This window comes from Saimiri boliviensis, chromosome 7 (genome assembly GCF_048565385.1).
Source record: "Saimiri boliviensis isolate mSaiBol1 chromosome 7, mSaiBol1.pri, whole genome shotgun sequence".
Taxonomy (NCBI): Eukaryota; Metazoa; Chordata; class Mammalia; order Primates; family Cebidae; genus Saimiri; species Saimiri boliviensis.
The window spans coordinates 94,364,544-94,391,429 of NC_133455.1; the positions used below are offsets into that span (position 1 = coordinate 94,364,544).

Sequence of the window (26,886 nt, forward strand, 5' to 3'; positions counted from 1 at the left end):
TCCAGAGCACATTCAGCTGATTTAGTTGCAATCACTTTATCCTTCTGCAATTTAAGTTGCCTAGAAAGAGAAATGCAATACATAACCACTGCTTAGATGGAAAGAAAATCACCACCTTTTGTAAAAGCTAAAACTTATCACCTTGGTTTTATTGACATAAACACCAAATAAGCTGGTCTATTTTAAATGTGAATAAACCATGATGTATCTATTACTTTGTGTAATCCCTGTATATTTGAAAAAATTATGTTCATAATAATTATTCTTTGAGATGAGTACTTCAGAGGTGTAGGTAACTATCTGAGATTTCTTTTTGCTTTAGATAATGAGACTGATATTGGATATGCCTCCTTACAACTTCTTATTTTAAATAAGGTGTTGGCATTCATTTGTTACAGTGAGACTTAGTTAATACATACAAGAATCATGGTTGCTATTCATTAATTCATTCAATATATATTTATTGAGATCAAGTAGACAGTGTTCTAAATGCTGGAGATATAACAGTGAACAAAATAGACAAAGAATATAAATGGCATAGTTACTTTGGAAGGCAGTTTGGAAGTTCCTCAAATGTGTACCACAGTGTTACCATATTACCAGAAATTCCACTCCTGGGTATCTACTCAAATAGAAAACATGCTAACACAAAAGTCTGTACACAATAATAATCATAGCATCACTATTCCTAGTGGCCAAAAAGTAATAACATCTGTCAGCTGATAGATGTATAAACAAAAGTGGTATATCCCTACACTGGAATATTATTCAGCAATAAAAATGAGTACATATTGATATATTTTACAATATGAAAAAACTTTGTAAATGTTGTGTTAAGTGAAAGGTGCCAGTGACAAAAGACCACATATTGTGTGATTTTATTTATGTAAAATATTCAGAATATATAAATCTGTAGAGACAGAAAATAGATTAGTGGCTTTCAGAATCATGCGGGAAAGCAAACCAAGGAGATGGGGAGCCACCACTAATGGATTTGGGAGTTCCTTTACAGGGTAATGAAAGTGTTTTAAAATTATGTAATGGTGATGTTTGCACTATTTGTGATTATACTAAAAAAACACCAACTTTAAAAGGATGAATATTATGATATGTGAATTACATCTGAATAAAGCTGATATATGAAAAAATGAAAAAAATTAATTGAATATCCTCTTTATGCTAAGTAATGTCTCAGGGAATTGGGAATATTGTAGCTGTCAAAAAGTAGCAATCTTTGCTTTCACAGAACTAACCATTTTTTTGGTAAATGTTTATTGAAACTGAAAGACTCTGCTCTATGTTTGAGCAAAGGTTTATCCTAAATGAAATTATTATTGGTTATTATAATTGGAGGATCACTGTATAGAAGTGGGAGGATCTTGCTTGTGTAATGTTACATAAAAAGTTTTAAATAAACAGGATAGGTTGGAGCATGACAAAAGAACACTCCTTTCACGCCGGATGAAGCCTAAAATAATCTGGGAGCTTTTTGAAGTATGCCTTTCTATATTTTTACATCAGAATTTCATGGAAGATGGCTGTGACCTATGGGAAGTTTTGAGAATTAATTTAGCAGTTAATGTCACTTTGTGCCTGTTCTCATATTGGAATGTCAATATACCTGCTAATGACATTTTCCAAAGTTTTTGTTTTGGGATAAAATGACCTATAGTGATTTTCATATAACTTGTTTGTGGAAACAGATGTAAACATTAATCATAAATTAGATGGAATGTAACATCTAAATGATTTAAACAGAATAGTTATATGCAATAAATTAAATATTACATAATGAAGAAGATGTAGACCTTATGAAGATGTTCAGGTGCTTTATGGTTGACCTATAAGTTGTTATTTTTGTTTCGGCATTGGTTAACTTTATGTGTCAACTTGGCCAGCACGTAGTACCCAGTTACTAAATTACACACAAATCCAGTATTGCTCTGAAGGTATTCTTGTATATGTGGTTAATCTCCAAAGTCAGTTGACTTTAAGTAAAGGAAGTTATCCTCAGTAATTTGGAGTTAACTCATCCAATCATCCAATCAGTCGAAAGGCCTTAAGAGCAAAACTGAACTTTCTCTGAGGAATAATAAATTCTATGTATGGGATGCAACTTCAGCTTCTGTGCCAGAATTTCCTGCTTGCCAGCCTGCCCTACAGATTTCAAACTACCTAATCCCTACAATTTCATAAGCCAATTGCTTGAAATAAATATATTTATCACATCTATCTTTCTGTTTATATCTATCTATTCTAATTCCAGGAGACTTAAAATGTTATTGTGTTCTACCAGTCACAGTAGTGGCTTATAGAGGTCACGTTAGGGGCTTTTGGAGTCAGAGTAGAAGATTATGGGGGTCAGGTTATCGGTGGGATTTTAGCTGAAGCCTGTGTCAGAGTTGAGCAGGTCCACATACCAATCCTGTGGTTATCTCTCCAGTACCACAATGTGTAATTGGAATAGATGTACTCAGCAACTCATATAATCCCCATGTTATTCCCCTGACCTCTGGAATGAGGGTTATTATGGCAGGAAAGGCCGAATGGAAACCCCTAGATCTATTTCTACCTAAGAAAATAGTAAATGAAAAACAATATTGCAATCCTGGAGGAATTGCAGAAATTATTATTACCATCAAGGACTTGAAAGATTCAGAGGTGCTGATCCCTACCATAACCCCATTTACCTATTTGGCCTGTGCAGAAAAAAAAAAATTGGTCTTGTGTATGGGTGTGTAAAATATGCATATATGTATATGTATGTTTACAATGTACATATGTTTATTGTTAACTTACAGAATTAAAAATAGAGACACAGAGAGGTTATGCAACTTACCTGAGGTTACCCAACTGTGAAGTGTGGGGCTGGAATATAAAGTTAGTTTATTCAGACTCTAAAACCTGTGAGGTTTACACTTCATGAACAGTAGTTAATAGGTATCTGCAGCCTTTCCTTGGAAGTCTGCTCTTTTTCCTTTTCTTTTTCTTTTCCTTTTCTTTTCTTTCTTTCTTTCTTTTTTTTTTTTTGAGATAGAGTCTCATTCTGTTGCCCAGGCTGTAGTACAATGGCACCATCTCGGCTTACTGCAATCTCCACCTCCTGGGTTCAAGCAATTATCCTGCCTCAGCCTCCCAAGTAGCTGGGATTACAGGTGCCTACCAATATGCCTGGCTATTTTTTAAATATTTTTGGTAGAGATGGGATTTTGCCATGTTTGCCAGGCTGGTCTCGAACTCCTGACCTCAAGTGATCCACCCTCTTCGGCCTCCCAAAGTCCTGGGATTACAGGCATCAGCCACCATGCCCAGCCAAAAGTCTGCTCTCTTTTGGTGAGAAAGTCTAGGAGTCACTGTCACAATCTATTCAGAGAGTGACTGTTGCTTCATCATTATGCTAATGCCCTTCTAAACGTTCTAGAATTAAGGTTACTCTTCTGTCCTGAGTGGCTACTCCTAAGCTGTTAATAGATTCAAAACTAGATTTTAATTTCACATTTATACTCTTATTTGTTTTCAAGAGGAAGAAAGGTCCTGGTGCTTCTGATAAAATTGTACTGGGAAGCCCAAGCAGGCTGTGACAAAAGACATATTGCTTCCATGTCAGAAGTAATAAAAAAATGAACCTGATGCACATAAAATTTAGACTTTTTAGGCAAGGACTCTGAGGTTGGGGCAAACTTGGTAATTTGTAGTTACTGAATTTGGGGGCTTGGCAGAATGGATTTATACATCACCTAGTTTTCTACTTTTTATTTAATCATTAAATAAAACTTTAGCCTACAAAATAAATTTATTAAATTCATGCATTTATTACTATTGTGGAGACCCCCAGAAGAACAGAGATTAGAATTTTGCCTAATGAAATGGATTCAGATATATAAAAATAAAGACAACTTTCTATCTGTCTATCTATCTATCTATCTCTCTCTCTCTCTCTCTCTCTCTATCTATCTATCTATCTAATTTATATGGAACATCCAAAGAGCTGAGTCAGCAGTATACACTCCTGGTCATGCATGAGAGTTGCCTGCTGGGCTTTCTAAAATAGCCTGAATCATACCAAACACCACGATTAAGAATCTCCCAAGGGAGTGCCCCAAAACTTGCATTTTCACAAAGTGGCACAGGTGGCATCAATTCATGGCTGGGACTAAAAACTATAAAAGTTGGAAAAAAGACTTTAAGATTGTGTCAGTGAGTTGAGTAAATGAATTTTCTAGCCTGTTCATTCTTTAGGAGCCCAAACCCTCATCCTACACATATATATCTAATAATTTTTATTGGATTCACCTTTGTCTACACTTTTATTTTGGACTTCCTGTTTAACATCATCCTCCTTCGCTGATGGGAACATTTTAAGTCTGGCTTATTGATATTTGTAAGGATTTTGTAAAGATCTGGCATATATTTGTTCTGGTTTGGTTAATTAATTTTTTAAAACAAATATTTTTTATTTATATATATGAACATATAAATTAAGTGGATCAGACCAGATTTTCTTGAGTCAATTCATTAGCTTCCTGGTTGAAAAGGAACAAACAACATTTTTTTTTTTTTAGAACAAATACAAATGGCTTATGTTCCATCAGTTGAATCCTGGAAAAACATAAAAAATCAGTTGTGCAGAGCCACTAAATTGAAGAAGTGCACCCATTCTGAATGTTTTTATTTTAAAAATGTATATAATTATTGTTGAATTGTACTTTTATTATGTGTAAATAATAAAATTTAGACATGAACAACATGTCTCCCATGCTTCTTTTTTTTGTAATGGGAATGTTGGTAAATAGGAATGTTGGTAAGACATCATCATGTTTACAGTTTTAGTCAGATTTGGCTAATACTAGAAAACAAAATGGAATAGAATTTTAAAAATTATTGTAAATAAAGTTCTCATCTTGAGCTTATTTATCATTTGAATTGAAATAAGATGTAGAGGAAAAAGAACTTTATGATATACTAGTCTGTGTTTTGTGACACCACTATTCTTCAGGTGTGTTTCTCATATTCTTTGGAGGAGTGGCATGATTTTTTAAGAGAACCTTTAAATGTTTAGGTTATAATCACTTATATACTAAAATTTTAAGATGGCCAATCTTGGTCTAACAAGACAAAAACTTATATTCATGATTATATTAAAGACAATGATAAATGTCTTTAAATTTTTTTGCAATGAATATCTATATGATACTCTGTTCTTATTTTCAATAAAATGTACTAGAAAACATCAGATCCATTTTAAAAACAAACCTGCTTGAAGATATTACTACTTTAAAATTATACTGGATACATTTTCAGAAAACATTGTTAAAAGGGTAAGCATGGAAAATAGCTTGATTACATTATTGAGATCCAAGAGTTTAGCAAAGCTTGTTGATCACCTAGATCCTAACGGTAATATGTTTCTAAATAAGTTATGAACAAAATTAAAAGGACTATTCTCATTTTTGTAGCTCATGGAATCTGTCTTTATAGTTTTTAAAACTTTTTTTGTGTGTGCAACAGTTAAAAAACAATTCAGGAGGGACAACCTAAAACAATGCAGAGTAAAGAGCTCTCTCTACTGAAACAAGCATTATGATGAAAAATAACTGAAACAGCTTTTCAAAACTCTAGAATCTAATAATAACTAATCTAATAGAAAACTTACAGGAACCAGAGAAGTGCTTAATGCAAGAAAACACTGCTAAATTTCAGCATTTAAGGAAATTTCTGTCAAGTCACTGACTGAACGCTATGATAATGGAACAGAGATTTCAGTAACTATACACAGCAAGGAATACATTTTTGAAAAAGTAGTTTTAAGAAGTCACTAAACAATTGGATAACAGCAGCCCTCAATAAGCAACAGCACTAAAGTTTCGGGAGGGATAATATGATTTCCAGATTTTCGATGTTATAAGTTTCAAAATTTTGATGTTTTCATAACTTTTTTAACAAAAGTCATACTGAGAAACAAAAAAGTATGCCCTTTATAAGAAAAAAAGATTGACTGACAGAAACTGTCATTGAGGAAACCCAGACATTGGACTTACTAGACAAAAACTTTAAATCAAACTGTATGCTCAAAGAGATAAAGGAACTATGGACAGTGACTAAAGGAAACCAGAAGAATTACATCTCATCAAATATGGAATGTTAATAAAGACATAGAAATTATAAAAAAGGAAACAAATAGAAATTCTAGAGCTAAAAAGTATAGTAGCATAAGTGAAAAATTCACTAAAGGAGATAAGCAGTATATTCGAGCAGGCAGAAGAAAGAATCAATAAACTCCAAGAAAGGACAATTCAAATTATACACTCTAAGGAGAAGACAGGGAAAATAATGAATTAAAATTAATAAAGCCTAAGGAATCTTTTGGGCACTATCAAGTATAACATAACATTGTGGGATTCTTAGAAGTTGAAAGAGATAAAGAGGGAGAAAGAATACATAAAGAAATTATGGTTGAAAACTATAAATTTGATGAAAGTCTGAATTTACAAATCCAGGAATCTTAATGAACTCCAAGTAGAATGAATTCAAATATAGTCATACTGAGGCACATTAGAATCAATCTTTGAAGTAGCAAAGTGAAGTGACTCATCGCCTACAAGTGATCCTCAATAAGGTTAACATTTGATTTCCTATTTGAAATTATAGAGGCCTGAAGACCATGGGATAACATATTTAAGGTGTTGGAAGAAAAAAGACTCTCCACCAAGAATTTTATATTTGGCAAAACTCTTCTTCAAAATGAAAGAGAAATTAATACATTCATGGAGAGACAAAAACTGAGAGATCTCATTGCTAGTAGGCCCACCTACAAGAAATATTAATGGATACTAGATAATAAATCAAAAGCATACACAGAGATAAACAGCTAGTAAAGATAACTATATAGGTAAATGTAAAACAGTGTCATTTGGTTTATAACACTTGTTTTATCATAGATGATTTGAAAGATAAATGTATAAAACAATGATTATAAATATTTAATATAGACACACAAGGCACACAAATGTAACTTTTGACTATGAAAGCATAAAAGGGGTAATGGAGCTAGATAAAAACAGAGTTTTTTAATGCTACTGAAGCTAGATTATCAATTTAAATTAGCTATAATTTTGTGATTTTAATTGTAATAGATAAATTACCAGGAAAATTACTGAGACTATATAGAAGAGAAAATGATAAGGAAATAAAATGATACACTGGAAATAATCAAACACAAAAAGAAAGCAGTCTTGGAGAAACTGAGAAACTTTAGAAAACACAAAGCATAATGGCAGAATTAAGTCCTTCATTTTCACTTATTATTAACCATGTTAAATGTAAATGGTAAAGCTTGAAAATTCAAGGCAGATTTTAGCAGAATAGATTTTAAAAAACATAACCTAGTTATACGCTGTCTATGAAATATTCATGTTAAATCCTTACCCAGTCTCGAGTATTTTACAATAGCAGCACAAATGAACTAAGACGAAAATTGGGACTGAGAAATAGGGTGTTACTATAACAAATTCTGTAAGTGTGGAAGCAGATTTTGAACTGAGTAATTAGTAGAAGTTGGAAGATTTCGGAGGTACATGCTACAAAAAGCCTAGATTTTTGCCCATTATGGAGTGTTAAGGGCAATTCTAGTGAGGGCTCAGAAGAAGAGATCTGTACAGAAATCCTGAATCTTCTTAGAGATTATTTAAGTGGTCATAATCAGAATGCTGGTAGAAATACAGACAGTAAAAGCCATTCTGATGGTTATAGACAAAAATGAGGAGTAACTGGAGAAAAGGCAATCCGTGTAACAATGTGGTAAACGACTTGGCTGAATTACGGTCATGTTCTAGTACTTTGTAGAAAGCAGATCTTAAGAGCAATTAACTGAGATTTCTGGTGGAAGAAATCTCTAAGCAAAGATTCAGGATGCTACACTGCTTCTCTTTACTGCTTTTAGTTAAATGTGGGAAGAGAGAAACACATTATAAATGGAATTTATGATTAAAAAGGAAGCAGAACTTAAAGATTTGGAAAATTCTCAGCCTGCCCAGGTTGTAAACACATGTTTAGGAGACAACACCAAGGGTGTACTCAAGTGACCATTTGATACAGAAATTAGCACTGTTGAAAGAGAGCCAGATATTGTCCAACAGGATAATGAAGCAATGACCCTGCGGGCCTTTCAGAGATTATTGGTGTCTCTCTGCTCTTTCCATCAGAGGCCCAGAGTGCCAAAGCCTGGGGGACAGAACTATGTCCAAATAGGGGTCTTGGGTGCCCACAGGATCTCAACATTTGGTGCTTTGCATTGTCTGAAGTCTCTACTCCCACAGTTGAGTGCAGCACTCCTTGGCTGCCCCAGCCTTTGGGTTCAAGTGGGCCCAGGTATGAACTCAGGTTGCTGCTACAGGCTGTAAATCCTTGTGGCATACATGTGGTGCTAACTCTGCACATGTAGAATACATGAGCTGTGAAGGCATATATTGAATTAGTAGTCCAAATTCTACCTACAAAAACATCTTGGGTCTGATGCCTTTACTGGTGAATTCTACTAAACATTTAAAGAATAATTAACACCATTTCTTCTCAAATTCTTCCAAAAAATATAAGCAGAAAGGATAATCTAGTACATTCTATCAGACAGCATTACTTTACCAAAGCCAAAATAAGAAACTACAGTAAAAGAAAACAATCAACCAATATCCCCTTATTAGTAAATATGTAAAAATCATCAACAATATACTAGCAAATCAAATCCAGCAGCATAGGAAAAGGATTATATATCATGACCAAGAGAGATTATCCCAGGAATGTAAGGATGATTCAACATAAGAAAGTCAATATAATAAATCACATTACTAGAATGAAGGGAGAAAATTCCATGATCATATTAATTGACTGAGATAGAGCATTTGACAAAATTCAACCCTGTTTCATGATTAAAATACTCAGAAAACTTAAAATAGATGGGAATTTCCTCAATATGAAAAGGGTGTTTATTAAAAACTAACATCATACTAAATGGTGCAGGACTGAAAGCTTTCTCCCTAAGACTGAAAATAAAAACAAGTATATCTATTTGATGTTGATATTCAACATTGTACTAGAAGTTAAGTCAGGGCAATTAGCAAGAAAAAGAAATACAAATTAGAAAAGAAGAGGTAAAACTAATGACATAATCTACATATAGAAAAACATATAGTAAAAAAAATGATATAATCTACATATAGAAAACCCTCTTAAAACTAATAGAGTGAATGAATGAATTCATCAGAATTACAGGGTACAAGATCAACACATAGAAATTAGTTGTGTTTTTATAGAAAAGCAATAAGCAATCTGAAAAAGAAAGTAAGAAATTTATTCCATTTACAATATTATCCCAAAGAATAAAATATCCACAGGTGAATTTAACTATTGAGGTGAAAGAAGTTTAAGAAGGCCCAAATAAATAGAAAGATACCTTGTTTGTATGGATTGGAAGAATTAATATTGTCAAGATGGTAATACTATTTAAAATGATCTACAGATTCAATACAATTCCTATAAAAACCCAAACATCCATTTTTTTTTGTTCCAGAAAATGGAAACGTCAATCCATGAATTCATGTGCAATTGCAATGATCCTTGAATAGTCAAACCATAATGAAAAGGAAAAATAAAATTGAAGGATTCACATTTTCTGATTCCAAAACTTACTGCAAAGCTAAAGTTAATCAAAACTGCAGAACTAGCATAAATATAGACATTTTGACAGTAGAATTAAAAGTCCAGAAGTCAACCATACATCTATATCCATTTGATTCTTGACAAGGGTGCCAAGTGTATTCAGTGGGAGAAATAATAGTCACTTCAACGAATGATGCCGATACAACCAAATATCCACATGCAAAAGATTAAAATTGATATTTACCTCATACTATATAAAAAAAGTGATTCAAAATGACCAATGACCTAAATATAAGGGTTAAACTAAAACTATTACAAGAAAATGTGGAGTAAATCTTCATGACAGAGAATTTGGCAGTGGATTCTTCAATATGAGCCCAAAGTATGAGCGACAAATGAAAAAGATAAATTGGACCATATAAGTATTTTAAACTTTTGTTCATCTAATGACATTATCAAGAAAATAAAAAGCCTACACAATGGGAGAAAATATTTGCAAATCACATATCTGAAAAAGATCTATTATCTAGAATATTTAAAGAACACATAACAACAAAATGATACACAATTTAAAATTAGGCAAAGAATACATATAAATGCATCTCTACAATTTTTAATAAATAAAAGGTAAATCTAAAAAAGGCAAAGGATTTGAAGTCAGATTTCTTTAGGGCAGATACAAAATCGTCAACAAGCACATTATGAGATGCTCAATATCATATGCATTAGGGAACTGCAAAATGACTACGAGATACTGTTTCACATCCCCTAGAATGGCTGTAACTTAAACAATGGAAAATAACAAAAGAACCTAGAGAAATTAGCACCATTGTATATTGCTGGAGGGAATGTAAAATGGTGCATCCACTGTGGAAAACAGTTTTGTGGTTTGTCAAAAGCTACACACAATTATCCCAAGATTAAGTGCTTCTGCTTCTGGGAATATACCTTTAAGAATTCAAAACAGGTACTGATACAAATACTTGTACAAGAATATTCATGGAAACATTATTCATAATAGTTAAAAGGTACAAACAACACTTCAGTGGATGAATGGATAAACAAATGTGGTGTATAAAATAGCTTAAAAAGTAATGAATTACTGATACACGCTGAAATGTTGATAAACCTTGAAAACATTATGCTATGTGAAAGAAGCCAGACACAAAAAGTCACATATTGTATGGTTCCATTTATATGAACTAATCAGTACATGAAAGTCATAAAGTTAGAAAACAAATTGGTCATAGGCAAGGGTCCATGGAACACGGAGGGGAAACAGGGAGTGACTGCTTAATGAGTACAGGTTTATCTTTTGTGGTGATGAAAACGTCTTGGAACTAGATAAAGGAAGATGGTGGTTGTATAACATTGTGAAAATTTTAAATGCGCTGAATCATACGCTTTAAAATGATTGTTTTTCGCCTGGCATGATAGCTCGTTCCCGTAATCTCAGCACTTTTGGAGACCCAGGCAGAAATTGCTTGAGCTCAGGAGTTCAAGACTAGCCTGTGCAGCATGGCGAAACCCCATCTCTATAAAAATATGAAAAATTAGCTAGGCATGGTAGTGCACACCTGTAGTCCCAGCTATTCAGAAGACTGAGGTGGGAGGATCACTTGAGCCTGAGAGGTTGAGGCTGCGGTGAGCTGAGATCCCGCCACTGCACTCCAGCCTAGGTGATAGAGTAAGACCCTATCTCAAAAAAAAAAAAGATTAATTCTATATTACATGAATCCTACTTCAATGAGAAAATCTATAAATAAACCATTATATTCTGATAACATTTAAAAATGAATGGCGTGAAATGGAAATTTGTATTATTCACTGACCAATTAGGACACAGAAGCCACACAGCAATTTAAACAGGGGAGGTGGAATATAGAGGTAATTATACTGGATTACCTACTAACGGAAAAAGAAAATTCTGAAGAATACAGAAGAGCAGAACTAGGGAAGAGCCCTTACCTTTATAGTTGAGGCAAAACGACTAGGAAGGGACATAGATGGAAGAACCTGCCTTTCAAGACTGAGATCCAGACTTCGTTAGGGAGGATGCCAGTGGTCTGAAGGATGGTGGAAGTGTTCCTGAGGTCCCACATTGGGGAACTAACTGGTAGTACTCTGCAAAGGTCATGCATAGGAAAGCTCCCTTCCAGGGTGGTGTGTTTGAAAGGTACCTTCTGGGGGAAGCTGCTCATTGAGAAGTGCTGCTGAATGCTGCACACCGCAGAAGTTTACATTAACCAACTAACTGCAGCAGTTAAACTGCACTAACAGACTTAATATTATGCCACTGACAAGGAAGAAATTTTTACATGGTTTGCCTCTGTTATCGTATAGCAGGATTGAAAGGGAGGTTTTCAGCTGAGAGACAAAAAAATTGGTAATTGGCACAAAGTTATTCTAATAAAGTGAGTTTAGATAATACAGTTTACACAAGAATCTCTAGCTGTTATGGTAGCTTCCCATATTAATGTATGTGGTTACCGAATTATCACCTTGGTTTGTAATATTATCTTCAATCATATGGTAGTAGAAAAGTTATATTCTTTAGAAGAAAAATGTATATTCCTTATTAAAAGTTGTTTTCTAAAAATAGGCATATCAAACTATAATGCTTGATTAAATGTATTAGATTAAAATGTAATAATTCAATTAAAAAATTTGTATCAGTGACATGCTTATTGATAATTAAGAATATAACCTGCCATTCAGACTCTCATTATTTTCAGGTAGAGCTTTTCAGGTGCCTGCATAAGTAGTAAGATGACAGCTAATTGTACTGGAAGGTACAGTAAAATTAGTACCTCTAAACTGCTAAAAACAAAAACATCCAGATTTTGATCCAGTTGACTACCCATAGCATTAACTATTATAGCAGATAAATGTTAGGGCACATTTATAGCATTGCTATTAAAAACGATTATTTTTTCTAGCATTTTTAAAGCAAAGTATAATGTATCCAAAATACATTATTGTAATAGAACATTGTTTAAAGGTTAATATTTTATGGGTTAAAAATTCCTGTCTCAACTTTGACATTTGTTTTTGAAAAATGGGCTTCAGTTCAACATTTATATAGCAGCAGGAGACCGTTATCTTGTGACAACACTTCATCACATTGACATTATCTGTTAATTATCTTTGCCACAACTAATTTTGACCCTGGTGTGCTATATATGCTGGCCCTTACCGTTGTATGATTGCTCTTTCTTCTCTCACTGATGAATCTGGAAAAAATACAAACCTTAATTAAAAGTGAAACTCAGACAAAGGTTATACTTTGTACAAGGTTTCTGGAGATACTACGATCATCCAGAGTAGTTCAAAATAGTCTTTGAGTATTCAAAATTGCCTCTAATATGCACCGGATAGGTCATGCTCTATAGTTCCTCTCTCCTCAATACATTTTTTCCTTTCAAATGACCTCTGAATATAAATCCATAGAGCCTTTACCTAAATGTCTCCTATTTCATGAATATTCTCTACAGATATTTAATAAGCATTTATTCTTTTGAAATATATTCAATCATAGGTCATTTTGGGGGGTGATAGACCACATCAAAAGTAGAAAAATGGATAAGAAAAAGCCTGTTCTAAGAAAATTACAGCCTTGTAGAAGAGATACATTTTTTCCAAAGTATATAAATAAATGTATATTGTCCTTAGAATTGCCATCTTGCTTCTGGCAGCCTCTGCTTTGATTCCCTAACTCTGTCTTCCTGTGTCGTTAGCCCAATTTGTTAGTTCAGATCTTCTTGTTCTCCTTAGGGGAGGATACACTATGTCCTTTCACTTGTCATGCTCTCTAAAAGGGAATTTATTGTACCATGCTTCTAAATTCTCCCTTCTTAACCACTCCTCTCTGCCATAGATAAGCATTCTTGGTGCTCCAGTTCTTAACTAATGGGAAGGGAATGTGATGCTGAGCCAAGCTTTACACTTGCCAGTGTCTTGACTGGCCCAGTATTCCTCCCTTTATCTTCATGTGACTGTGTCCTTATAATCCTGTCTCTTCTCAGTTTACATGCCCTTTTCTAAAAGAGGCATTACCCAAACATCCTATCTTAAGTAGCTTATTTTCCCAACTACCAAGTTTCAATCACCCTTAATCTCACTATTCTAATTTACATTCTTCATAATATTTATGATTCTCTGAAATGATAGTATTTTTTAAATAACTGCTGATTAATGTCTGTGTTCTTCCCTCACAATGTCAGCACCGCAATGATGAAAACATGTTTTACTTCACTGCTCTATTCCACTACCTAGAATTTTGCCTGACACATGATAAAAACTCAAATCATATTTGCCAAATGTATGAGTGAATGAGCCTCATCCTAACCCCCCCCGGAGAATGTTTCATATTTCGACACATACATCTTTCATGGGTGACCGTATTCCTTCATGGAGAATCCTTCCTGTTGATGAAAGATCCTCAGAGTTGGAAATCTTTCTAATTAGCACTGACCGGGGTCATTACTTGAAGGGTAAACAATCCCATCTTAGTCACAAGTGCTGTTCCCAGATTTTGTGGCTGTACATACAGGCTTTGCACCTTAACTCTTTTGGGTACTTTGGAGTACTACTGCCCAATTTTTCTTTCTGAAGGTAGTCTTTAATAGCAATTCTGCTTTGGAAAAAAAATACAATGAAAGTTGCTGGAGATTCGCAGAAGACAAAGAAAAATAGACATGCATGCTTGCAGAGTAATCTGAAAGAAAGCTGAATGCATGGTTGAATGGATTTAATTTCTTCAGTTTATGAGGGTAGCATTTCATACACTAAAATCTCCTTTTTGTATTACTTTCTTACATTAATGATCACTTTCTTGTTCTTTCATTCAACACACATGAGCAATGTAGAATTACAGAACATTTTATTTTTAAGAAACACAGTTCTTTTTTATTATATAATATTCATTACCGGTTCTACAAACAATTTTCTCATTTTATTTCCTATATTCTTACCTTCATACATACTTCTTTAGATGAAAGCTAGTTGATTAGTGTGCCTAAGTAACTGTGACTCTTGAAACTTGTCTTTTTCAAGCCTTCACTGAAACATTGCCCACATATCTAAAGCCTCCCAAACTGCTTATTTACAATTTCAAAATTCCTATATTGTATATTTTCTTAGACTGTCTATGTTGGATATGGTGTAGTAAAGTAACCACAGCTACAGGAGGAAATGAGAATGAGATTTGGAAGGAAGAAATGTATTACACATACAAGTCCCAGTGAGGGGGCCGCTGCATGCCTGCAGGGCCACCAGAGAAGTGTCAGATTTTGGTTGAGGTGGTGGAAGACATAGTGAGGAGAAAGTTGACCAGAGCTTGTATTGGAGTTTCTGTGGGAAAAGCAAGGCAGAATAAACAGTTTAGGATGGTCTAGTTTGTGTAATTCAGGCAAGCTGTAGGCTATAGGAGTGGTCTCTACTTGCATGGCACCGGGCTCTGATATGATTTAGGAAAATACTGGTGTGGTGTGTGATAGACAAGGGAGAGGTTGGAGCTATCAACTTGTGATTAGTTGGTTTGTAAATAAAAGACAGGCTCCTGGCCTTTTGCCATCTCTAAAAATTGGCTAACCCAGGGAGGGGCTGTCCGTCTCTGGCTAGTAGAGTTTTTAAGATTTCATAACGTAATACAGAAAGCACATGATTAACATAACATCAATTTTATAGTTAATCTTTTATTTAATAAGGAATCTTCTTCTAATATAAAGTACTGTTATAAACTGCATGGACAATTTCAAATCTTAAAACTAAAATATAAAGGAAAATGCTTAATTAATAGTATACAAAAACATTTAGTAAAGGAGAAAAACTCTGTAAATGCAGTAATAAAGCACAAATAGATGACTGGTATAAAAGGAGATTCATTTTAGTAGACAAGTAGATCAATAAAATCCTGGCAATGAGCCCATCAGTTACTGATGTTATTAAATTACCCTTTTATCAGTCTCCTCATTACTTGGAAACATTTTTTTTTTTAAGAGGAAATTGTAAGTTTTGTGTGTGTAATAGAACCTTTAAAAACAGGTACAAATTGAAGGCTTATTGTGTTTTTCTTATGACTCACACGTATTTAGTATATACATACAACACTGTAGGGTTTTTAAAAAATTTAGCCTTTCTTAACCTAAGGATTATTCACAGGAAAGTATATTTCTCATAAATTTATGTTACTAAGAAGCAACTCAGAAGACTTACATTACTGTTTTCTTTTTTTTAAAGATGAAAAATTTGAGGTAAAGGAAAAAGTCAAATAACCTGTTCTATTGTGCATTGTTATTGAGATTATACATGTACAATGCATAGCTTAGTGCCTGATTGAAATGGAATAATTAACTGATTATAGGTAGGCATCATTTAAAAAATAACAAAGGTGTACAAATGTACCATTTGACTACAAATGTGAAATATTCTCTGGATATTTAATCAAAGTGCAACTGATTTTTTTTTTGCTTTTTTGAGATTTTTTTAATGGTGCATTTTAATATGTATATGACTGTGCTTGTCTATTTCTGTCATATTCTATATAAAATATTTTATGGTTCAATACTAAAGTGGAAGATACAGGAGAGTCTGACATTTAAGGATATAACATTTCCAATGGGAAAATATTCTTTTTCTACCTTTAAATGAAATGCAGGCATAGTCTTCTCCTAATCAGGCTTTATTTAGGTTTGAACTGGTAAGTTAAGTGGGAATAAGTTAGTATCATTCAAAATTATCTGCTTTTACTTACTCAAAGAATATTTGAGTTACTATATGATAAAATGCATTTTAAAGTAAAAATGTTATTAAGTAAGGTCATAATATAATGTTAACAGGTTCAGACCTTTGCAAACATAATTTACTATTGAGCATTAAGTTCCTAGTAGCATAACCTCTGAATATATGCAAAAAATGATGTAACTATAAACATTAGTGGAGAAAGTAATCATTATCATGTGAGGGTTCAACATACTCTTCTAAAATAACTGAGAGATCAAGCAGACAAAAGGAAATTTCAACTTTTGATATGTCAGAATAACTGATACTAGACTTGCCTTCCTATTGCAAATAAATAAATAAATAAATCTGAAAAATAAAACAAAACACAGTTACATGCTGCATTATAATGCTTGACAGATTGTATATATGACAGTGGTCCCATGAGATTATAGTATTGTATTTTTATTGCACCTTTATATGTTTGGATATGCAAATACTTGACATTGTGTTACAATTGCTATAGTATTTAGTACAGTGACATGCTTTACGGGTTTGTAGCCTAGGAACAATAAGCTATATCATACAGCTTAGATGTGTTGTAGGCTAGACTAGGTTTGTGTAAGTACACTTGATAATGTTCAAACAAGAAAAATCACCAGACAACACATTTCTCAGAACATATCCTCATTACTAAGCAATGCATGACTGTACATGAAACAATGATTTTCAGACATTAGGCAACAGGCATCAAAGGACTATTCTCTCTGAGAGAAAATAAAGTAATGAGGTGAGTTGTGAGGAATACTTTATATTTCTGTCTGTAGGCACTTTCTGAACCTTGGTCCCAGAAGGGCCCAGCCTTCCAGAAAGACTAAACTGATGTCAGAGAAAAGGCAGCACTAGTCTTTCTCTAGCAAGATGAAAAACAAACCTTAAAATGATCAAGCTTAACTTAATCGACTGATAAAGTTTCAACCATTTAAAAGAAGACCGAAAAATCCAGAAACTCAAAATACACGATTTAATTAAAAATTACTATGTGTTCGTGATATTTTAAAAAGTGAAAATAGAGGGGGGACGCCAAGATGGCGGTGAGAAAGCAGCAGTGGAATGCAGCTCCCAGCGAATGAGACCCCGAGAGCTAGAGGACTTCATGATTCCAAAGGAGGTGCCAGGTTTGTGCCAGGTTTGTTTCGGTGGGACTGATAGGGCACTGAAAATAGCCCAGGGAAGAAGCCTCAGGGTGAGACTGCCCAGGGGAGCAAATCAAGATGGGGAGGTGCGTCCCCACCTGAAACGTGCAGCTGGCTCTGAGGGTGGGAGGAACTTCACCCCCTTGGTTCTCTGATTAGGATCCTGTGCTTACCTCATCCCTCCTGCAACCCATGGTCCACAAGAGACCTGCCAGACTGAAGGGTGCCATGGGTAGTCCATGCAAATCTGAGCAGTGGCTCCTGCCCAGTGGAGCAAGTTGTCACAGGGACCTGGGCGGAAGTTTGGACTAATGGCAGTGGGATGGAGCATCCCACAGAGGGAGGCAGAGTTGAAAGCAGGGAAACAGACTATAAGGCCTAGCAGGCCCCACATCCACAGAATTCAAACTGAAGCCCTCGCTAGAGAGCTTGGCAGCAAATATACCAGTTTGACCCCAACCAGGAAGATTGAGCTCTGAGAGAGACACCATTGGGAAGACCGGACCAATCTCACCTGCAAACAAACTCCAGGGAAGGACCTCCCACTCAACAACCTGATTGAACCCAAGAGAGCCCAGCAGCACCCTCTACAGGCCAAAAGATATAGCTCCAACCTCAACAGAAAAAAAAGTCCACTCAGACTCCTGAAATCACCAACTTCAAATATCAAAGGGAGATAAAACACGAAGAGGGGGAAAAAAAGGAAGAAACCATCAAAGAACAAAACACCTCTTCTCCTCCCAGAGATCACAACTCACCATCAAGGGTATGAAAAAAAGAGAATGAATTTGATGAATTGATAGAAGTAGGCTTCAGAAGGTGGGTAATAACAAACTTCTCTGAGTTAAAAGACCATGTTCTCACCCAATGCAAAGAAACTAAGAACATAGAAAAAAGGTTAGACGAAATGCTAACTAGACTAACCAGCTTAGAGACGAACATAAATGACTTGATGGAGCTGAAAAACACAGAACAAGAACTTGGCGAGGCATACACAAGTTTCAACAGCCAAATCAATCAAGCAGAAGAAAGGATATCAGAGACAGAAGATTAGATCAATAAAATAAAATGAGAAGGCAAGATTAGAGAAAAAAGAGTGAAAAAAAAAAAAAAGAACAAAGCCTCCAAGAACTATGGGATTACGGGAAAAGACCTACACTTGATTGGCATACCTGACTGTAATGGGGAGAATGAATCCAAGTTTGAAAACACTCTTCAAGATATTATCCAAGAGAACTTTCCCAACCTAACAAGGCAGGCCAACATTCAAATCCAGGAAATACAGAGAACACCACAAAGATATTCCTCAAGAAGAGCAACCCCAAGGCACATAATTGTTAGATTCACCAAGGTTGAAATGACGGAAAAAATTCTTAGGGCAGCCAGAGAGAAAGGTTAAGTCACCCATAAAAGAAAGACCATCAGACTCACATTGTCTCTCGGCATAAACCCCGCAAACTAGAAGTGAGTGGGGGTCAATATTCAACATCCTTAAAGAAAAGAACTTTCAACCCAGAATTTCATATCTGGCCAAACTAAGCTTCATAATGAAGAAGAAATAAAATCCTTTATGGACAAGCAATTGCTGAGAGATTTTGTTGGCATAAGACCTGCCTTATTAGAGCTATTGAAAAAAAGTACTAAACAGGAAACAGAACAACCAGTATCAGCCACTGCATAAATGCACCAAATGGTAAAGAACAATGACGCAATGAAGAAATCACATCAACTAATGGGCAAAACAACCAGCCGGTAACAAAATGGCAGGATCAAATTCAAACATAACAATATTAACATTGAATGTAAATAGCCTAAACACCCTAATCAAAAGACACAAACTGGCAAACTGAGTAAAAAGTCAAGACCAATCAGTGTGCTGTATTCAGGAGACCAATCTCACATCCAAAGACTCAAACAGACTCAAAATAAAGGGATAGAAGAAGATTTACCAGCAAATGGAGAGAGAGAGAGAAAAAAAGAAGCAGGGGTAGTAATCCTAGTCTCTGATAAAACGGACTTTAAATCAACAAAGATCAAAAGAGCCAAACAAGGGCATCACACAATGGTAGAAGGCTCAATGCAACAAGAAGAGCTAACTATCCTAACTATATATGCACCCAATATAGGAGCACCCAGATACATAAAGCAATTTCTTAACGACTTACAAAGACACTTAGACTCCTGCACAATAATACTGGGAGACTTTAACACTCCACCAACAATATTGGACAGATCAATGAGATAGAAAGTCAACAAGGATATCCAGGACTTGAACACAGATTTGGACCAAGTGGACCTAATAGACATTTACAGGACATTCCACCCCAAATCCGCAGAATACACATTCTTCTCAGCACCACATTGCAATTACTCCAAAATTGACCACATAATTGGAAGTAAATCACTCCTAAGCAAATGCAGAAGAATGGAAATCATAACAAACAGTCTCTCAGACCACAGCGCAATCAAATTAGAACTCAGGATTAAGAAAAGCACTAAAAACTGCACAATCACGTGGAAACTGAACAACTTGCTCCTGAATGATGAATAGATAAATAATGAAATGAAGACAGAAATAAAAATGTTATTTGAAATCAATGAGAATGAAGACACAATGTACCAGATCCTATGGGAAATATTTAAAGCAGTGTCTAGAGGGAAATTTATAGCAATAAATGCCCACATGAGAAACAAGGAAAGATCTAAAATTGACACCCTATCATCAAAATTAAAAGAGCTAGAGGAGCAAAATAAAAAAAAAAAACCTCAAAAACTAGCAGAAGACAAGAAACAACTAAGATCAGAGGAGAACTGAAGGAGATAGACACAAAAAAACTCAAAAAATCAATAAATCCAAGAGATGGTTTTTTGAAAACATCAACAAAATAGGCAGACCTCTAGCTAGACCAATAAAAAAGAAAAAAGAAAGGAATCGAATAGATGCAATAAAAAATGATAAAGGGGAAATTACCATCAATTCCTTGGAAATACAAACTACCATCAGAGATTACTACAAAGAAGTCTGTGCACATAAACCAGTAAATCTGGAAGAAATTACTCAATTCCTGGACACTTAAACACTCCCAAGACTAAGCCAAGAAGAAATTGAAACCCTGAATAGTCCAATAACAAGGTCTGAAGTCGAGGCAGAAATTAATAGCTACCAACCTAAAAAAGTCCAGGTCCAGAAGGTTTCACAGCTGAATTCTACCAGACATACAAAGAGGAGCTGGTACCATTCCTGTTGAAACTCTTCCAAACAATACAAAAAGAGGGAATCCTGCCTAACTCTTTCTATGAGACCAACATCATCCTGATACCAAAATCTGGCAGAGACACAACTAAAAAAGAAAACTACAGGCCAATATCCATGATGAACATTGATGCAAAAATCTTCAATAAAATACTGGCAAACTGAATCCATGAACACATCAAAAAGCTTATCCACCATGATCAAGTAGGCTTCATCCCAGGGATGCAAGGCTAGTTCAACATATGCAAGTCTATAAACGTAATTCACCACATAAACAGAACCAAAGACAAAAACCATATTATTATCTCAATAGATACAGAGAAGGCCTTCCACAAAATTCAACAGCCTTTATGCTAAAAACTCTCAATAAAGTAGATATCGATGGAATGTATCTCAAAACAATAAAACCTATATATGAGAAATCCACAGCCAATATCATACTAAATGGGCAAAAACTAGAAGCATTCCCTTTAAAAACTGGCACTAGACAAGCATGCCTTCTAGTACAAGCCAGAGAAATTAGGCAAGAAAAAAAAAAAAGGGCATTCAATTAGGAAAAGAAGTCAAATTGTCCCTATCTGTAGACAACAAGATTGTACATTTAGAAGACCCCATCATCTCAGCCCAAAACCTCCTAAAGTTGATAAGCAACTTTGGCAGTCTCAGGATACAATATCAGTGTGCAGAAATTACAAGCATTCCTATACACCAATAACAGACAAACAGAGAGCCAAATCATGAGCCAACTCCCATTTACAATCGTTAAAAAGAGAATAAAATACCTAGGAATACAACTAACAAAGGATGTAAGAGATCTCTTCAAGGAGAACTACAAACCAATGATCAAGGAAATAAGAGGGGACACAAACAGATGGAAAAACATTCCATGCTCATGGTTAGGAAGAATCAGTATTGTGAAAATGGCCTTACTGTCCAAAGTAATTTATAGATTCAATGCTGTCCCCAACAAGCTACCAATGACCTTCTTCACATAACTGGAAAAAAACACTTTAAACTTCGTATCAGACCAAAAGAGAGCCCGCATAGCCAAGACAATCCTAGGCAAAAAAACAAAGCTGGAGGCATCAAGCTACCTGACTTCAAACTATACTACAAGTCTACGATAATCAAAACGGCATGGTACTGGTACCAAAACAGAGATACAGACCAATGGAACAGAACAGAGACCTCAGAGGCAATGCCACACATCTACACTCATCTGATTTTTGACAAACCTGACAAAAACAAGCAACGGGTAAAGGATTCCCTGTTTAATAAATGGTGTTGGGAAAACATATGCAGGAAGCAGAAACTGGACCCCTTCTTACACCTTATACAGAAATTAACTCCAGATGGATTAAAGACTTAAACATAAGAACTAACACCATAAAACCCTAGAAGAAAACCTAGGCAAAACTATTCAGGACATAGGCACAGGCAAGGACTTCATGACTAAAACACCAAAAGCAATGGCAACAAAAGCCAAAATAGACAAATGGGATCTAATTAAACTTAAGAGCTTCTGCACAGCAAAAGAAACAATCAGAGTAAACCAGCAACTAACAGAATGGGAAAAAATTTTTTACAATCTACCCAGCTGACAAAGGGATAATATCCAGCATCTACAAAGAATTAAAGCAGATTTACAAGAAAAAAAAAAAAACCCACTCAAAAGTGGGTGAAGGATATGACCAGACATTTTTCAAAAGAAGACAAATATGTGGCCAATAAACATGAAAAAATGCTCATCATCATTCATTATTAGAGAAATGCAAATCATAACCACACTGAGATACCATTAAGGAAAGAGGCATCAAAGACGGTAGGAAAGACAGTCTTGAATCACCTACACAAGCCTTCCCCTATCCCCCAGCAGCAACTCTGTGGTGCAGAAAGAGAATCTAGGCACTTACAGGAGAGAGAACACAGTAATTGTGAGACTTTGCATTGGAACTCCCTGCTGTCCTGTTACAGTAGAAAGCAATACCGGGTAGAATTTGGATGGCACCCACAAAAGAAGCATTTAGACCAGGTTTAGCCAGAGGGAAATCTTCCATTCCAGCAGTCAGAAACTATCTTCTGACCAGCTCCTTCACCATGGGCTAAAGTGCTCTGGGGTTCTAAATAAACTTGAAAGACAGTCTGGGCCACAAGGATGGCAAGTCCTGGGCAAGTCTTGGTACTGTTCTGGGCTTGGAGATAGTAGACTTGGCCTGCATGTAACCCACAGAGGCACCAATTGTGGTAACCAAGGGAGTGCTTGTGTCACCCCTCCCTCAACTTCAGGTAGCACAGCTTGCAGCTCCAGGAGGAGAGGGAAGCATAAAGAGGACTTTGTCTTGCAACTTGGATATCAGCTCATGCACAGTAAAATAAGGCACCCAGGAGAGTCCTGAGGCCTCTATTCCAGGTACAGCTCCTGGATGACATTTCTAGACCCACCCTCAGCCAGAATTCCCTGGTCCTGAGGGGAAGGATACAGTCAGGTGGTTAACCACCTCCTGACTAGAGAGCCCTTGATTCTGGAATAAAATATCAGCAGTAGCCAGGCAGCGGTTGCCATTGGTGTTGGGCAAGATTTGGTATTGTGTTAGATTCAGATCTAATCCAGCACATCCTCAGCTTTGGTGGCCAAGGAACAGACTCTGTTTGAGAAAAGGAGTGGGAAGTGTAAGAAAAACTTCACCTTGCAACTTGAGTGTCAGCTCAGGATGGTAAAATAAAGCACCAAGCAGACTCCTAAAGTCCCTGATTTTATGCCATAGCTCCTGGAGGGCATTTCTAGATCTAACCTGTCAGAAGAGAACCAGCCCTAAAGAGAGAGACCCAGGCCTGGCAGGACTCATCACCTTCTGACTAAAAAGCACATGGGTCTTGAATAAACATCAGTGGTAGCCACACTGTAGACAGTGGCATGACATATTTAAAGGGCTACTGGAAAAACACTTTTACCATTTAATATTACATCCAGTGAAAATATCCTTCAAACATGAAGAAGAAATAAAGACTTTCCAGACAAACAAAGGCTGAGAGATTTCATCAACACCAGACCTATCCTACAAGAAATGCTAAAGGTAGTTGTTCAGTCTGAAAGAAAAAGGCATTAGTGAGCAGTAAGAAATCATCTGAAGGTACAGAATTCACTGTTAACAGTGAATGCATAGACAGACAAATAGAATTCAGAACAATTTAATTGTAGTACATAAAATATTCAAATCTTTACTAGGAAGACTAAAAAATGAAACTATTAAATATAGTAACTAGTACAACTTTTAAAGACATAGTGTATTAAGACATAATTAGGAAGAATAAAAACGAAAAAAACAAAAACTAAAATTAAAGTGCAAAGTATGAATTTTCTCTTTGCTTATTTGTTAGTCTGTTTTTGTAATCAAAGTTATTATCAGTTTATTTAATGAGTTATAAGATGTTATTTGCAAGCCTTATGTAAACTCTAATTTAAAAACTCACAGCAGTTGCACAAAAAAATATAAACCAAGAAAATAAAACATAATGCCCATGAAAAATCACTTTCACAAAAAAGGAAGGTAGGAAGCAAGGAAGGAACACACAAAACACAAAACAACCAGAAAACAAATAACAAAGTGGCTTGAGTAAGTGTTAACTTATCGAGAATAACACTGAATGTAAATGGGCTAAGCACTTCAATGAAAAGGCATAGAGTGGCTGAATGGATTAAAAAAAAAAATTAAGATCTAGTGACCTGTTGCCTACAAGAAACACACTTCATGTAGAAAACACACAGACTAAACATAAAGTGAAGAAAACAAATATTCCATGTAAGTTTCTCATGTGGGCATTTATTGCTATAAATTTTCCTCTAGACACTGCTTTAAATGTGTCCCATAGCATCTGGTACATTGTGTCTTCATTCATGTTGATTTTATAGAACATCTTTATTTCTGCCTTAATTTCATTGTTTATCCAGTTAACATTCAAGAGTCAGTTGTTCAGTTTCCATGAAGTTGTGTGGTTCTGAGTTAGTTTCTTAATCCTGAGTTCTAATTAGATTGCACTGTGGTCTGAGAGACTGGTTGTTATGATTTCTGTTCTGCTGCATTTGCTGAGGAGTGATTTACTTCCAATTATGTGGTCAGTTTTAGAGTGGGTGTGATGTGCTAAGAAGAATGTATATTCTGTGAATTTTGGGGTGGAGAGTTCTGTAGATGTCTTATTAGGTTTTCTTGGTCTCGATCTGAGTTCAAGTCCTGGATATCCTTTTCAATTTTCTGTCTCATTGATCTAATATTGACAGTGGAGTGTTAAAGTCTCTCACTATTATTGTGTGGGAGTGTAAGTCTCTTTGTAGGTCATTAAGAACTTGCTTTATCTATCTGGGTGCTACTGTATTGGGTGTATATATGTTTGGGATTGTTAGCTCTTATTGTTGCATTGATCCTTTTACCATTATGTAGTGCCCTTCTTTGTCTCCTTTCATCTTTGTTGGTTTAAAGTCTATTTTGTCAGAACCTAGGGTTGCAACTCCTGCTTTTTTTGCTCTCTGTTTTCTTTGTCAATCTTCCTCCATCCCTTTATTTTGAGTCTATGTGTGTCCTTGCACATGAGATAGGTTTCCTGGATACAGCACACCAATGGGTTTTGACTTTTTATTCAATTTGCCAGTCTGTGTCTTTTGATTGAGGCATTTAGCCCATTTACATTTAAGGTTAATATTGTTATGTGTGAATTTGATCCTGCCATTTTGATGCTAGCTTGTTATTTTGCCCATTTGTTGATGCAGTTTCTTCATTGTGTTGATGATCTTTACCATTTGGTATGTTTTTGGAGTATGGCTGGTACTGGTTGTTCTTTTCCCTGTTTAGTGCTTCTTTCAGGACCTCTTGTAAGGCAGGCCTGGTGGTGATGAAATCTCTGAGCAATTGCTTATCCATAAAGGATATTCTTTCTCTTTCACTTATAAAGCTTAGTTTGGCTGGATATAAAATCTAGGTTGAAAGTTCTTTTCTTTAAGGATGTTGAATATTGGCCCCCACTCTCTTCTGTCTTTTAGGGTTTCTGCAGAGAGATCTGCTGTGAGTCTGATGGGCTTCCCTTTGTGAGTAACCCGACCTTTCTTTTGGGCTACGCTTAGCATTTTTTCCTTCATTTCAATACTGGTGAGTCTGACGATTATGTGCCTTGGGATTGCTCTTCTTGAGGAATATCTTCGTGGTGTTCTCTGTATTTCCTGGACTTGAATATTGGCTTGCCTTGCTAGGTTGGGGAAGTTCTCCTGGATAATATCCTGAAGAATGTTTTCCAGCTTGGATTCATTCTCTCTGTCACATTCAGGTACACCTATCAAACTTAGATTAGGTCTTTTCACATATTCCCATATTTCTTGGAGGCTTTGTTATTTCTTTTCACTCTTTTTTCTCTAATCTTTCCTTCTCATTTTATTTCATTGAGTTGTCTTCAATCTCTGATATCCTTTCTTCTGTTTGGTCAATTCGGCTATTGAAACTTGTGTATGCTTCACGAAGTTCTCGTGTTATGTTTTTCAGCTCCACTAAATCATTTATATTAGTCTCTAAGCTGTTTATTCTCATCAGGATTTCATCAAACCTTTTTTAAATTTTCTCAGTTTCTTTGCATTTTGTTATGACATGTTCTTTTAGCTCAGGGAAGTTTTTTTATTACCCACGTTCTGAAGCCTGTTTCTGTCCATTCATCAGACTCATTCTCCATCCAGCTGTGTTCCCTTGCTGGTGAGGAGTTGTGTTCCATTGGCCAAGGTGACACATTCTGGTTTTAGGTGTTTTCATCCTTTTTGCACTGGTTTCTTCCCTTCTTTGTGGATTTATCTACCTGTGGTCTTTGTAGTTGGTGACTTTTGGATGGGATCTCTGAGTGGACATCCTTTTTGTTGATGTTAAAGTTATTTCTGTTTTTCAGTTTTCTTTCTAAAAGGCCCCTCTGCTATAGGGCTACTGGAGGTCCACTCCAGACCCTGCTTTCTTGGGGATCACCTGCAGTGGCTGCAGAACAGTAAGGGTTGTTACCAGATTCTTGTTATGTTATCTTCATCCCAGAAGGATACCCACC

At 35.5% G+C, this 26,886-nt stretch overlaps 1 long non-coding RNA gene across 1 annotated transcript in view; it reads right to left on the reverse strand.

Annotated features, from left to right (window-relative positions):
* Positions 1-26,886, reverse strand: part of LOC141585164 (uncharacterized) — a 458,381-nt gene that overhangs the window by 13,736 nt on the left and 417,759 nt on the right. The window contains exon 6 of the long non-coding RNA XR_012518530.1: positions 12,848-12,884. This is a non-coding gene — a long non-coding RNA (uncharacterized LOC141585164). The remainder of the gene's footprint in view (positions 1-12,847; positions 12,885-26,886) is intronic.